We start from the raw sequence: 16,213 nt of genomic DNA, 5'->3' as shown, positions 1-16,213 counted from the left end.
TAGTTGAAAAAGTATTTTAACCTCTTTTTCTGTTCTATGACTAAGAGGAATTCTAATTTTAATTAAATGAAATTAATTATTAAACATATTGAATACAAACTATGCTGGAGAGAGTGATATTCACATTCAATGTGAATGGCAAATATGCAGAGATACTAGGATGCAAATGGTATAGTCTCTGTTCTCAAAAACTTTAAAATCTAAATAGTAGGATAAGACAATAAGCATACTAATTACAAAACTGAATATTGTAAGAATTTTAAAATAGAGAGAAGAAAGAGGGAGAATCAATCAGAATTAAAATGCAGAAATGGGCCAAGTGATAGGAAAAGATTTACATAAGTGACACCTATTGGTAAGGGTTTGGGAGTTTGGGTATTATGCATGTTTGTATGTATGTATTTCTACTTTTTATTTTATAGAAATGTTAGAAACACAGAAAGAGTATGGAGTTTTCATGTACCTTTCATACAGCTTTCCCTAATGATGATATCTTATATAATTATAGCATCTTATTATCAAAACTAGGAAATTTACATTTATACAAGACTTAACTAAACTGTAGACATCATTAAGTCTTATTTCACCAGTATTTACATGTACTCATGTGTGTGAGTGGATTCCCTGGTGGCTCAGACCATAAAGAATCTGCCTGTAATGCAGCAGACCTGGTTTCGATCCCTGGGTTGGAAAGATCACCTGCAGGAGAGCATGGCAACCCACTCCAGTTATTATTGCCAGGAAAACCCCATGGACTGAGGAGCCCGGTGGGCTGCAGTCCATGGGGTCACAAAGAGTCGACCATGACTAAGCAACTAAGCACATAGTTCTATGAAATTTCATCACATGTAGATTTGTGGAACCATCAGCACACTAAGGACAGATCTATTCCACCACCATCAAGAAAACCCCTCTTGCTACCCTTGAACAGTCACCCCTTCTCTTTAAGTCTAACCCCTGGAAATCAATAACATGTTCATCTTGCCAATTTGGCATTTCAAGAATATTATATAAATAGAATCAAACAATATGCAATCTTTTGTGCTTGGTTTTTTTCATTTGGTGTAATATCCTTAAGCCCATAAGATCTACCTAAGTTGTTGCATGCATCAATAGCCCATTCTTTTTAGTTGCTGAATAGTATTCCATTGAATGGACATGTCACAGTTTATTCATCTACTTACCAGTTGAAAAAAAGAGAAGGGCTGTTTTCACCACTGGGTTATTAAAAATAAAGCTGCTATGAATGTATATAGGTTTTGTTTGTGAATTTAAATTTTTATTTCCTTAGGACAAACATCTAAAGTGTGATTGCTGGGTCATAAATTGTTTAAAGGTATAATTTTAATAAATGAATAGTTATCCACCACTATAAGCATTCTTGTATAAGCACTATTTGTGAATATTCTTAGTGATTTCAAATAAGAATTAAAATTGCTTTGCCAGGGGGATATGCAGGTTTTAATTACTTTTAATAAATTCAAAAAAGTCAAGATAATTTCCAATATTTCACACCAGAATTATGTGAGCAGGTCCATTCTTCAATTTTGAAATAACATAAGTATTATCATTTAAAAGTGTCACCAACCTAAAGTCCAAAATTGTATCCCGTTTTCAGTTGCATTGTGATTGCTTATGAGGAGAGTATTTCTATTGAATAGTTGCATTCTTTGATGAACTTCCTATGTATCCATTTCACCCAACATTTGCATGGGGATTTTAAATTTTTTCTTACTGATTCTTAATACTTATGTGTGTGTATTTACACAAATAAAATAATATTGCTGAAAGTCTGTGTTTGCCTTTTAATCTTTTTAAAAATGCTTTTTGACATCCATACATTTCATGCCATTAAACAGGCCAATCTAACATCGTTTTTTAAATTTATGGTTTTTGCACTGAATATTATGCTTAAAATCTTTGCCCACATAAAGATTATGATTTCCAGCATTTTCTCTAGTAATTTTACACTTTTTATTTTAAACATACATCATTATGCCATTTGAAATTTATTTCAAAAGAAAAAAACAGATAAAGAACTAACTTTACTGTTTACCAGCTTTAGCCAGTGGTCCTAGCACATTAAAAGAATTTTTGTTTTCCCCATTAATTTAAAGTGCTATCTTTATCATACACCAAATTCTGTATTTATTTAGGTATATTTCTGAATTTATTCTTCTCTTTCATTGGTCTCTTTTTCTATTCATGTATAAGTATTATATTTTATTCAATATTGACTTTGTGATACATTTTATAATCTATAGGTTAAGTTCACAACCATTACTTGATCAATTATGAAAAAAGTCACATTGGAATATGAGGATTTTTACTACAGTTAGTAAAATGTTTAGATATATGTGGAAATGATTAACATCTTTTCAATATGGAAAATTTTCATTCAGTCTCTTAATAAAGAAGTATTGCATATTAGTTGCTAAGCTCACACCTAGATTATTTTATTTTGGGGTGTCATTATGAACTGATCATTTTTTCATGTTATGTTTTCATATTATGTTTTGACAAGTTATGCTAATATTTGGATTAGTTTTCCATTAATTCATACATGAGATTATGCTACAGTGGGGTTTTGCTAATTGTATATAAATACACTGTAAAGCTCTCCTTCATTCTTTATCCTCTAAAACCATTTAGGTAGCATGAGAATGGTTTATTCAGGGAGCAGGAATAAACCTGAATGGTTTATTTCGGGAGTGGGGATGGGAATCTACTCACACAGCCAAGCAGGTTGGGTACCTAGGGCAAGGGGAGAGTCCTTCCTTGATACCTCTCTTCATTTCCTATAAAATTATTTGTTTCCTGACACAGTCTCTTCTTTAACACACTTTCCTGTTTTGCTTATATGTATTTTCTTGGAAAATAATCCATTTTCTTTAAGACTATTGAAATTTTTTTTAGCATAGAACTATACAAACTATTCAATTTGTGATTTAGTAATTTTTAATAAAAAATTAGAGCCACTAATTGAATTCTTTCTGACGATAGTATTATGCAATTAGAAGCAAACATTAAAATATCTTTTCTCTAGGTCTAGTGAAAATTTTTTCTTTTCTTTTTTTTAAATCGATTTCCTTATTTTCCCCCAAAGAGGAACACTGAACTCATATCTGTTTCCACACACCTTTTTCTCTCCCTTGATTGTGATCTCTTTCACATCCTCTCTCTTCCACTCCCCTTTTACCTCAGTTATGCCCAGCCTTTTTTCTCCTTCTCTCCACCTTCAAAAAGCAATTATAATTTAGAAAGAATTCAGACTAACACATTCCCAAAAAGCTTCAGTTAATATATTCCTCACCACCTGAGCAGAATCATGATTCCTGTAAAGAAACAGACTCTGTGATTTCTGAGAACTCTACAGTCTGGCTCAACAGGGACCTTTCAGTCAGTTACATATGTCGGGGGTTACCTTGCCAAATAGACAGAGGCCAAGTGAAGTAAGATTACTTACAAGCTCTTTCCCTGGATACTCTTCTGCCTTCTAGCCTCGGTTATGTTTAGCTTAATAAATATGGACAGAAACAAGTAATTTGGAATGAAAGATGGAAGTATGATTCCAGCTAATGTACAGAAGCTGTATTCATAGAGAAGACCTCATGGAGCCTAAGGGTATACTTGCCTGTTCTTTTTAATAGGTTATGATACAACTTGACACTTTACTACTCTTCAAGTTGGGGGCTTTGGGATACAAGGGAAACAAACTGATTCAAATCACTACAAGGAAAGATGTTTAGTGAAGGATGCACATAGTAGCAGAACTAGCAAACTACTAGGGCCCGAAGCTGTAAAACATTTTGCATAAATTGCTCTCCTATCCTCCCAGAAATGGTTCCTATCTTGAGTTAGGAACCCAGTTCCCATCAATACCTCCCCTGCTGTGCCTCCCAAGAAATGCATCACCTGATCCCTACCACCAAGAAGCTTGGAGTCAAACTATATGACCTCTAAAATAAGAAATGGCCTCATGATTGCTAGTTGTCTGAAACCCCACAGCAAAAAGCTTATTAATAGCAATGCCATTTAGTGGAATGTTTTGTATCTGGTGACTAACAGAGGTAGGGACAAGCAAAGTAAAATTAGAAATTGTAAGGGAAAATATAAAATGGATTTTTTTCATCAATGTTGCATTTACTGTATTTTTTTTTTAAATCTCAGTACTTACTTGACAAATATTTTTTATCCCTCCCTCAGCTTTCAATGCCACTTAAAGAAAACATCCTAGGATGTGTATGATTGTGCTCTAATTACAGTTGAGGGCACAGTGGCATGTGATTGTGGTATAATAACTAAAGCCCTGGAGTGCCTTTTTATTCCATTAAAAATGACCTTAGCTTTGGATCACAGAGCTTTTGCATTGATTTGTCTCTTTTGTGGTTTCCTCTCCACAGGTCTGCTTCCCCATACAGGGTGATGCATTGAATTGTGACACATGGGAGTCAGTGAAATTAACTATCTTTCCCGTGAGAAATAATTCATCATTCAGCATTTGCTATTAACATGCCTCTGCTGGGAGTGAATGAAGTCACATGAAGAGTATGGAAGTGGTGGAGCAGATGGGAATTACATAAATATAATTTAGTGCTCATAATGGAGACAACAGTAATTTTCTCATCTGCAAACAGGAGGCATTTGGGCGGCAGAAAAGGAGATGTTGATACATTCAGTTGCTGTAAAAAGAAATGGCTCTAATTGCTTCTATGGAAATCATACCTATTTGAGGCTAATTTAAATTTTGTTTTCTGCCTGTCTCAATAGCGTATTCTAAAAGCTATGATTAATATTGGACCTGATCATGTCCTCTAGTAGGAAGACTGCCCCAATTTCTCTAGAATTGATAACGTACCTCTGCTCTCAGCACAGGCAGTGCGGGTCTCAGACCACTGCGCCTCTGGACTGGATTCTCGTTTGGGGGAGCAGGAGCTAGAAGGGGTGACATGAGCTGGGATCAGTCAAACCAGTTTAAAAAAATATCTATGAAGGGCTTCCTGCAAGCCAGATTTTGCGCATGCGATGGGGCCACAGCATAGATGAGAAAGCCCATGATGCGTATCTTCTCCAGCTTAGAAAGTATCCTTGAACCCAAGAGGACATGGGCCAAAGTGTCCACTGAAGTATTGTGTATAATAGATAGAATTCAGAAGTGAGCCAAATGCGTATCAATTGAAGACTTGCAAAATAAACTATGTGATATCTACACAGTGGAAAACCATCCCAAATTTGTAAAGACTGAAGTAGATTTACACATGGAAAGATATCTAGGGCCTCTGATGCTAGAGAATAACCAACTCTACAAAGTGATATATCCAGTAGGAAATGCTATGTAAACACACAAGATACTTTATATTTTCCTCCTAATCATCAGATGCATACAAACAGCTCTGAAAAAATATTCTCCATAGAGGGTCCTCCTGTATGGTGGCAGGAGTGCTGTTCACACTGGAGACGGGTCATTTGGTGACAGTCTGGTACCCCTCTCTCATGGCCCTCCACCCACCTCATGACTCTGGTTAACTTTAGGGAGTGAAAGGGGACAGGATTAAAGGTAATTGTCAAAGGGAACTTTGGTATTATCTACAAAGTTTTAGTTCTTAAAGGCAATTATGTTAATAAAGTAAATGTATATTAAATGTTAATAATTCAATAGTAATGTGTAACTTCTGCTTTGGGGATGCCAATGATCCAGAGGAGAAACATGTGTGTAACTGGGGCTTCCCAGGTGGGGCAGTGGTAAAGAATTTGCCTGCCAATGCAGGAGATGCAGGAGACGCAGGTTCAATTCCTGGGTTGGGAAGATCCCCTGGAGGAGGAAATGGCAACCCACTCTGGTATTCTTGCCTGGAGAATACCATGGATAGAGGAACCAGGCAGGCTACAGTCCAAAAGGTAGTAAAAGAGTTGGACATGACTGAGCATGCACGCTCTCTGACTCTAATAATGCTGATGCAAAACAAAGTGTGGTCCTTGCTTTCCTTGACAACTATTTGTGGTAGGGATATGGGAGGGGTGGCGGAGATCTGTCTCTCTGCTTCTTGGAGGAGTAGGGATTTAGTGCAAGTGTCCTCAGTGAAAGAAGACTTTCTACTCCACAGCCTTCTGGGCAGCTCTGGTAGTCTCACTAGCTGTCATCCATCAACCCAACCATGTCAGGAGACGTAATCCAGGGGACAAGAGGAAGGGTCTGGTGGAAGAGCCAGAGGACGGTTCTAGCCTGTACTCATTAGGAATGAAAGTAAAAGTTGCTCAGTCGTGTCTGACTCTTTGCAACCCCAAGGCCTATACAGTCCATGGAATTCTCCATGCCAGAATACTGGCAGGGGTAGCTGTTCCCTTCACCAAGGCATGTTCCCCACCTAGGGATCAAACCAGGTCTCCCACATGGCAGGTGGATTCTTTTTACCAGCTGAGCCACCAGGGATGCCCATTAGGAATGGCTTATCTGCAATTAAATAAAATTAACCCTGGCTATCTAAAGCCAAGGAGAATGAATTGGTGGGTTATTAGAGGTTCACAGTGTCCACTGGAGGCTGGAGGACTAAACTTGAAAAATATAGACAGGAACTAAGCCCATGGAGGCAGGGGTTGGGGTGGTAATGATGCGGGAGAGTTCAAAATCTCTCATTCAGCAATAGCTGCCTGAACACGAATAAGATCTAGTAACCCCATCATCTTTGTCCTGGGTTGACTCTGATTGGTTCAGATTAGGTCACATTGGCTGTCAGAGAGGAGAAAGGGAGAAAACTGTCCTCAGCTAACACAGTGGATGATGGCATCCATAAATACAGTGCTAGGAGTGGGGTTCCCCCAAATAGGAATAGGGTGGGAAGGATGGAAAGTCCAGAGAGGCAGTGGTTACTAACTGGTTACTTACTAAGTACAAGGTGCTATTCTAAGCACTTAATATGGGCATTATTTAATTTAATAATTACAAACTCTGTCAGTTACATATTATCACTGCTATTATTCCTGTGTCACAGAGGGATTAAAAAACTTTCTCCAGATGGCAGATACGGACTTGGTGGTCTAGCTCCTAAGACTATATTTTTAATTATCTGCTACTGCAGATATCCACTCTCTGTCCCTTCCTTGCCTCCTGCCCCCCATCCCACTATTTCCCATAGGAATATGGAACATTTTAAAACATTGAATAGGAAATGTGTAAGACACATTATCCTTAGAGCAACCCAAAGGGTTTTCACAGCTGTAATCTCAGTTCTGCTTGTCACATCTCCAAATTTAGGGTGAGAAAATATTTTGATTATTTTTTCTATTGTTAAAGGAAGCAATTATAAATTCTATGACTTGCCTAAATGCCCTCTTGATTGAGCACTAAATTGAGACAAGAACTCAGAACCACCCAACTATCATTCATCCCTATTGTCAGAAAATAATAACTTCCTCCTTCAGTGAAGTTTCTAAAGCCAGTCCTCATTTTAAAATAGACTCTATAAACCACGCATCAGGTTAATTCATTAATCTTCCTTGTTTAAAACTATCCAGTGGTTCCCATCACATTTAGAATACAAACTTAACTCCTACTCAGGGCTACGAGCATTACAGGAGGGTCCCTGCCTCTGGGCCTCACCTCTTTCCACTCTTTCCCATGTTCTTTGTCTTCCTCTTATTTCCAAATATTCCAGACTAGCTCCTACCTTAGGACTTGAATCACTGTTTCTTCTGCTAAGATCCTCTAGAGAAGGGAATGGCAAACCACTCCAGTACTCTTGCCTGGAAAACCCCATGGACAGAGGAGCCTGGGGGGTTACAGTCCACAGGGTCTCAAAGAGTCAGACATGACTGAACACATGACACATATCATCATATCCCTCTGCTAGGAATGCTCCTGGCCTACTCTTCACATGGCTGACTTCTTGCCCTTCAGCTCTCAACTTAAACTACATCTGGAAGACAACTTTCCTGACTAATCCTGAACTAAAGTAACCCTATCTCCTAATCCCTCCTCCCTGTGTTAATCTCTTGACTGATAGCATTTATTAGCCTGAGATTTTCTTTTTTATCTATCAGCTTATTCTTGAATGATGGAGTCTCTTCTCCATGAATGTAAAGTCCCAGAGGGCACCAATCCTGTCTGTCCTATATAAGACCATCTTTCCTGGTGGCTCAGAGGTTAAAGCGTCTGCCTGCAATACGGGAGACCTGGGTTCAATCCTGGGTCGGGAAGATCCCCTGGAGAAGGAAATGGCAACCCACTCCAGTATTCTTGCCTGGAGAATCCCATGGACGGATAAGCCTGGTGGGCTACAGTCCACAGGGTCGCAAAGAGTTGGACACGACTGAGCGACTTCACTTTTCCTTTCCAGCCAGCACCCTCAAATGTATGTGGGATACAAGTGATCATAGAATAAATTTCCAGTCTTCCCAAAGATCCAGGTTTTCCCTTTACCTCCCAAAGGTCAAATAATTATCTGGATGGGCTTGGAAAAATTCCCCTACTTTTACAGTTTGAGAAGCTGGGAAAAAATTTAAAGTAACCTGCTTGAGTTCACAGCAAGTTTGCAGCAAACATGAACTGAAATCTGAGTGTTTTCCATTCCCTAATAGAGCTCTATTCAGCTCCCTGGGCTGCCTACACTCTCAATGAGGAGCAGAGGTGACCTTTGATTTATAATCTCTGTGGCGTCATTATGAGAGGCAATGTGGATACACAGAGATGTTCCCTCTCTGGATAAGAATATCTTATCACTGGGATGGCTGGGCACCTGAACTTATGACAGCAACAAGTCTCTTTCGGCACTTCCCATGTACTATTTTAAGAGCTTATAGTGTAGTAATCTACACACTCCTCATACAACACCTATTAAGTAGATACTATCATCATCCCTATTTATAGACAGGAACAGAAGAATTTCTCAACTTCTGTTGAGAAACAGAAGTTAGGGAACTTGCCTAAGATTACATGGTTAGTAAAGTTATGGAGTAGGATGGTTCAGACTCAGGTATTCTACTCCAAAGTGCTTGGTTTTAACCCTGAGCACTGTTCTGCCTGCTCTGGCCATGAGGTACACTTTGTCCCCCCGAAACATCAAATCAGAGTTTCCATTGAGACAAAACAGTTAAGAACTCTAGGTGAACTGGGAAGCAAATAGGAATAAGTAGTGCTATTTTATCAGTGCAGTATTGGCAGAACTGTCTTGCTTTTCCAGGCTTTAATTTTCTTTGTACAATGGTCCTCCATAAATGGCAATGAAAGAAACAGAACAAACACCATTGAGTCACTAGCTTCCGAGGTACTGAGTGGTGCTTTTATTGATGGCAGGTGTGTACAGCTTCCTGGAACATGTTGTTTGTGAATAAAGATATCTTTCTGGCATTAAGAGAGTACAGAGTATGTGGATCCTGCTGGCCTGGGAGCATGACATAACTAAATAATTGATTAAAGAGGGATGGCTCCTCTGCCTCTCCTCGTGGGCCAGAGTGTTTCATTTAAGCCGCTCTCTGCAGGCGGAGATGGCAGCTGGACTACGGCATGGCTCCAGCAGAGTCACAAGCAAAGTAGCACAACAGCATCTCTCTCACCTCATTAGGAGCAAGCAGCCCCTTTAGGTCAAAAGCTCTCTGCTTCCTGACTGAATGGGGACAATTTCCTAGGCTGCAACTGTTGCCACATTCCCCTTCTCAATTCCATTAAGTTTGAGTTATTGACTTTCCATTCTGATTGCCACTGAATTTTTTTTTTAAATAAATCAGAGAGAGAGTCCAGAAGGATGTAGGATCTTGGATATAAAAATAAATAAGCTGTCTTCAGAAAGATCAGAGGGCCAAAACGGTATCTGGATGAAGTATTTCATTTGGTAACACAGTTTGCTGATGGCAGGGATGAGGTATCTTCCTTTACTCTTATTTTTTAAAAACCAGATAGGTGTGTAAGTTTTGGAATTTTCTAGCATACCTTTAACTGCTTTGATAGTGAAGTTTGGCCACAAAAGACGTGCTTATACTCCTTCACAGTCACATTTCAGATCGACTCTATTTAAAAGTGACAAACTAATTGTTTCTCTGATATTTTCTAAAGTAATATAGACCTATTGATACTCAAGGATGGATAGCTGGGCATGGTCGGGAATGGGTGGGTCAGAAAAGGGTTGTCAAATCTGCTTGGGGTTGAACCTTCATGAAAACACTCCTCTTTCTATTATTGCATAGCTGAAACCCAGCATGGGGGTCCTTCCTGGGTAGCTCAGCTGGTAAAGAATCTGCCTGCAATTCAGGAGACCCCAGTTCAATTCCTGGGTCAGTAAGTTCTCCCGGAGAATTGGTAGCCTATCCCTAGGGAAGGGATAGGCTACCCACTCCAGTATTCTTGCCTGGAGAATCCCCACGGACTAGGCTACAGTCCATGGGGTCACAAGGATTCGGACACGACTGGGTGACTAAGCATAGCATAGCACAAAACTCAGCTCACATATAGTAGGTAAACATCCAGTCTTTTCTTACGGAAATAGTTCTTAGTTTAAAAAATTATCATGAACAATTAACTGAATTACTGCTTTATAAGTTTATTAAGTTACATAGTTGCCCAATATTCCCAAACTAATTAGCAACTATACAAAATTTAAACTATTTTTTTCAACTCCATTTCCCCCAGCACCTCAATAACAAAACCACCGGCAAACTAATATTCACTGTAGGAAGCACACTTGAGAGACCATACAAATCTGCCCTTTGGACTGGACAAAAATGTTCTGGAAAGAGCAACTTTAAAATGGCTCAACCCAAATAGTAGAAATAACACAGAGTAGGATTTTAGAGACTCGTATCTCCTTCTAATTAGCTGTCTGTCTTTTGGCAAATTGTTCAGACCCTCTGACCTTCATCTCTCTCAGCTTTAAACTGGGAATGCTAGCATGTGCTGTCTGCAAACCCCTTAAGGTTGCTGCAAGTATCAAAGTGATATTTGTAAATTAAAATATGCTCTCCAAATGCAGGATGTTATAGACCTTAAATAGCTAAGCTATGTATGTGTCAAAGTTTTGTCCTTGGGGCCTCATATTTCTCTAAGTGAAGCTATCTGATTTGTCTTTCAACATTTTTTAAATATCAGCCTGAGAATTAAGAAAATAAAAGTAAACAGACTTTTTGGATTTTTATTTCCAAATTCAACCTGAGAATTGAAATTTCTGGCACTGACTAAATACCACTTACGTCTGTCTAGTAGTGGTGTCAATCAAAATGGCAATATTCCAAGTCTGTTAGCGTCATCATTAACAGACTTTTCCTTACACTGCCAATCATAAAATTTATTGGTGCTTTAAAAGGAGTGAAAAAATGGCCATTTTCTTTTCCTGCTAAGGTTTCTGTATACTCAGTTCTGATTCTTTGAATTAAATATAAAGTAGCAGTGAATATTTTAATAAGATCTCTGCCTCAGAAAATATAAAACCATAAAAATATAGGCAACAGAATAATTTCTAGAGATTAAATGCAAATATGGGGTTAATTATTCTAGCAAAGCCAATTAAAAAATAAATACAAATATTTTGCTGCCTCCATAACTCATCTTCCCCAGAAAATATGAAGGTGAAAATCTCTGTGTGTCTCATTAAACCAATGCTTCAAGTTTCCATTTTCAATCCACTTAGAGAATCATAGAAATTCCAAATTTTCATACACAGAAACTGCAATCACATGATCCATTGTCTTGATGTTTATGGTTGACTTTCCCCCACAAGAAAGTCAGACAGTTAAGAACATTAAAAATTGGCCTTCAGAGGGACTTCCCTGGTGGTTCAGTGGTTAAGACTCCATGCCTTCAATACAGGTGACAAGGGTTCAATCCCTGGTTGGAGAACTAAGATCCCACATGTTGCACAGTGTAGCCAAAAAAAAAAAAAAAATTGTCCTCCAGAGAAGGTTCTGGTCTAATACTTCACTCTGTAAAGTGGTCAGGGAAGATCTCTAACACCTAAACAGAAATCTCTCTTGACAGAAAGACTATTCCATAGGTGATGGACCCACAGAGATGCATATTATTATTCCTGGCAATGGTTCAGTGGAAAGAGACCTTGATCTGGATTCGGAAGAGAGGTTTGAGTTCCAGCACCAACCTAAAGGCTGAGTGGCCTCAGGCAATTCACTGAACTTCTCAAGACTCAGCTTCCTCCATCTGTGAGATATGAGTAATAACAGCTTAACTCAGTGTTGTTGAGAGAGTCAATTCAAACAGATCTGTGCATGTCTTTGCTAGACTGTGAAACGCTAATAAATGCACAGCAAATATCATTCCTGACGAGGTAATTCAAATTAAGTACTTGCTTTGATTTTCAAAATGATTTGGATGAAAACCAGTAAAGTATGAATACTTTCACCCTCATTTTGTGCAACAGAACTGGTCAGTTGTTCATTAGTCCTAATCAACTCCATATTTGGGAGATGTGCATTTAACTTTGAAACCTGCCTTCCAAGATACTATAAAGTGCCCCCCCCCCCAGTTGCTTCCACCCTGAAATTATTGGCTTGTGCAACAAGCAGCAGAATGGCTTGTTCACATTACTGTATTCAGACAGTGTCAAGATATTGCACTTTTTTAATACCTCCTATTCTACTAGTTTTCCATACTCCATACCCCCTACTCCAGGCACGTCTATTTGCCTGCTACTCCATCACACCGCTTGCTGCTTCCTCTTCTATATTTTTAGGTTGTTTATTTCCTCTGGAACCTTCGTTTCTTTAGAACAAAGCATTACTCCTACCTGCTTTAAGATACAAACTTTGGTACAAACTTCCATGACTAAGTCTTGTTCTTCTTTGTTGACTCTGTTTTCAAGTTCACATTTAGAAAAGACTCATACAAGATCCCATATTTCTGCAGATGTTGATAGGGTTTTAGGATACTCCCTAATCTAAGACTGGGTCTGCATAATGACTGTGAGTGAAAAGTGAAAGTGTTAGTGGCTTCAGTTGTGTCTGACTCTTTGGGATCCCATGGACTGTAGCCCACCAGTCTCCTCTGTCCATGGAATTCTTCAGACAAGGGTACTGGAGTGGGTTGTCATTCCCTTCTCCAGGGGATCTTCCTGACCCAGGGATTGAACCCATGTCTCTTGCACTACAGGCAGATTTTTTACTGTCTGAGCCACCAGGGAAGCCCGAATGACAGTGGATTCATTAAATAATTTCAGTCCTTTCATTGCAGCTTTTTAAAAAAACAAACCAAAAAAAAAAAAAAAAAAAAACAAACAAACCAACAATCAAAAACCCAGAAGTACAAAACTGGTTCATCCAGTTCCCATTTATGAAGAGAAACTGCTATGAATCAGATTAAAAGTGAAGGTCACTCCAACTTAATATGTGTATGCATGAATGTGTGTGTGTGCGTGTGTGTGTATGTGTGTGTGAGCATCTTAGTTGCTTAACTATTTAACTGCTTAATCAGTGGAGCAGAGATGAAATTCATTAGAGTGGAAATTGTAATCTGTGCTGCTGCTAATTTGCTGAGCCTCAGACAACCCAGTGCAGGCCAGTTCCTCTCCTGTAAAATGAGTGTGTCACACTGGCTAACCCATGAGTCCCTCCAAGTATCCATGATACACTGACAAGGGGAAATCAGTAATCTACCTACATCATATCATAGCTGAAAAATACCTTGCCATTCTCTGCCACACCACTTATAGTGAATTTAAAGTTGATTTACTTTATATAAATGTTATTGTATGAGATATAAAACAAATGAAGCAGAAAGAAGAGAATGAAAAATGTGCTTCTCTCTTGGTCATTTTCTCTGTGGGGGTATACTGTGGGCTGGCATAAGTCCAAATGTTACAGCTTGTTCCTTGTCTGGTGCCACTATAAACCTTGCAAAGGAGTGGAGCCCCCTCCATGATTAAGTTCTTGATGCCTAGTTGCTTACTGTCCTGCATCAGTCTGAGTCCCAGAGTCTCTTGGCCTATTATCTCCACTAATTAAAAAGGCTCTTCTATTCCACCAGGTGTTTTTGGCTCACTCTGACTTCTGGAGCTTTGGAAGGAAGCAGGAAACTATGTAGGTGGCCTCACAACAGCTTCCAAAGTGAAGCTGGGTCTACCTGTCCCTAATGTCACAGTTCTAGGCAGCCTGACCCAGGGTTCCGGATCAGCAGGTGCAAAGAACAGAATCTTAAGTCTTAAATCTTAAAAGTCTTAAATCAAATCACTCTTTTTGGATAAAAGACTCTGACACGCCTGTGGGCAGCTGACGGATGACCTAGGGATTTTGAAAACTTCATAAAATTTCGAAGGCATCGAAGACAACTGATAATGCTAAGTCTTACACAGAGCAAATGCTTTGTAAATGTTATTGAATTACTAAATCAGATTGAATAAGGTTTTAAAGAAAGTTGTTTAAGAGCAGTGATGGTGAGCCAAAACTAGGAAGATAAAGTTTAATGGAAACAAGCATCAAGTCCTATTCTTAGGTTGATATTAATAATAAAAGGGCCTTATGTTTGTACAGATTTTTACAGACTGCAATCATTTACACATACTTATTCCATTTAATGCCTACCTCAAGATGCCATGTCCATATATTATCACTTTTTAATGAATAAGACAGTATAACCGTGATACAGACAGTACAAACAAACAACTTGCCCAAAGTCATACATCTAGTCATTTGCTGAATGAACTCAAGATCAGGACTTCTTATTTTAAGTTTTGGGCCCCTCCTAGGATGTATTAAAGTGCTTTTGCAGCTAAGGGACTATGTGTGTTCAGATAGAGGAAGTCTTGTCTCCATCAAAATATCTTTGGTGAGTAGCAATTTTAACTTGCCTTTATGGAAATACATCATACAGGAAAGACTAACAAACCTTTTGAACTGTATTGGTCAGGCCATATCTGGAACACACATTTGTTTCTGAGTATTGTATGGTAAGGTTTGAGATGTATAAAGAGTCATAAAAGAGAGAGCTGCCAGCAATTTGTTCTAGTAGTTAAAATTCTGAAAACTCTGCCTTACAAAGAGTAGTTGAATTTGAGATGTTCTGCCTGGAAAAAGGAATATTGGTGGTGGTGGTGGAGTGATAATGGAAGGGAAAGTGCAAATTCAAAAAACTGTCTCCAAAACTCTGAGTGGCTGCTACATCAGAGGGATTAGCTGTGTTGCTCTAGAGGCCAGAATAGAACTGCTGAAGAGACATTATTGAGATCATTTTTTCAATTTGATTTAAAGAAAAAATTAAAAAAATTTTTTTAAATTTATTTATTTTAATTAGAGGCTAACTACTTTACAATATTGTATTGGTTTTGCCATACATCAACATGAATCCGCCACGGGTGTACACGTGTTCCCAATCCTGAACCCCCTTCCAACCTCCCTCCCCATACCATCCCTCTTGGTCATCCCAGTGCACCAGCCCCAAGCATCCTGTATCCTGCATCGAACCTGGACTGGTGATTCGTTTCTTATATGATATTATACATGTTTCAATGCCATTCTCCCAAGTCATCTCCCCACTCCCTCGCCCACAGAGTCCAAAAGACTGTTCTATACATCTGTGTCTCTTTTGCTGTCTCGCATACAGGGTTATCGTTACCATCTTTCTAAATTCCATATATATGCATTAGTATACTGTATTGGTGTTTTTCTTTCTGGCTTACTTCACTCTGTATAATAGGCTCCAGTTTCATCCACCTCATTAGAACTGATTCAAATGTATTCTTTTTAATGGCTGAGTAATACTCCATTGTGTATATGTACCACAGCTTTCTTATCCATTCATCTGCTGATGGACATCTAGGTTGCTTCCATGTCCTGGCTATTATAAACAGTGCTGCGATGAACATTAGGGTACATGTGTCTCTTTCCCTTCTGGTTTCCTCAGTGTGTATGCCCAGCAGTAGGATTGCTGAGTTGTATGGCAGTTCTATTTCCAGTTTTTTATGGAATCTCTACACTGTTCTCCATAGTGGCTGTACTAGTTTGCATTCCCACCAACAGTGTAAGAGGGTCCCCTTTTCTCCACATCCTCTCCAGCATTTATTGCTTGTAGACTTTTGGATTGCAGCCATTTTGACTGGTTTGAAATGGTACCTCATTGTGGTTTTGATTTGCATTTCTCTGATAATGAGTGATGTTGAGCATCTTTTCATGTGTTTGTTAGCCATCTGTATGTCTTCTTTGGAGAAATGTCTATTTAGTTCTTTGGCCCATTTTTTAATTGGGTTGTTTATTTTTCTGGAATTGAGCTGTAGGAGTTGCTTGTATA

General features: G+C 38.8%; 1 long non-coding RNA gene across 6 annotated transcripts in view; it reads right to left on the bottom strand.

Moving 5' to 3' along the window:
• LOC107132757 (uncharacterized) overlaps positions 1 to 16,213 on the bottom strand; it is a 254,276-nt gene that overhangs the window by 197,158 nt on the left and 40,905 nt on the right. For all 6 annotated transcript variants that reach the window (XR_009495973.1, XR_001500953.3, XR_001500952.3 and 3 more), the window contains exon 2: positions 4,859 to 4,935. This is a non-coding gene — a long non-coding RNA (uncharacterized lncRNA). The remainder of the gene's footprint in view (positions 1 to 4,858; positions 4,936 to 16,213) is intronic.

This window comes from Bos taurus, chromosome 9, assembly GCF_002263795.3.
Source record: "Bos taurus isolate L1 Dominette 01449 registration number 42190680 breed Hereford chromosome 9, ARS-UCD2.0, whole genome shotgun sequence".
Taxonomy (NCBI): Eukaryota; Metazoa; Chordata; class Mammalia; order Artiodactyla; family Bovidae; genus Bos; species Bos taurus.
Note: the sequence above shows the minus strand (reverse complement) of the source record. Positions and strands in the feature narration are given on the sequence as shown.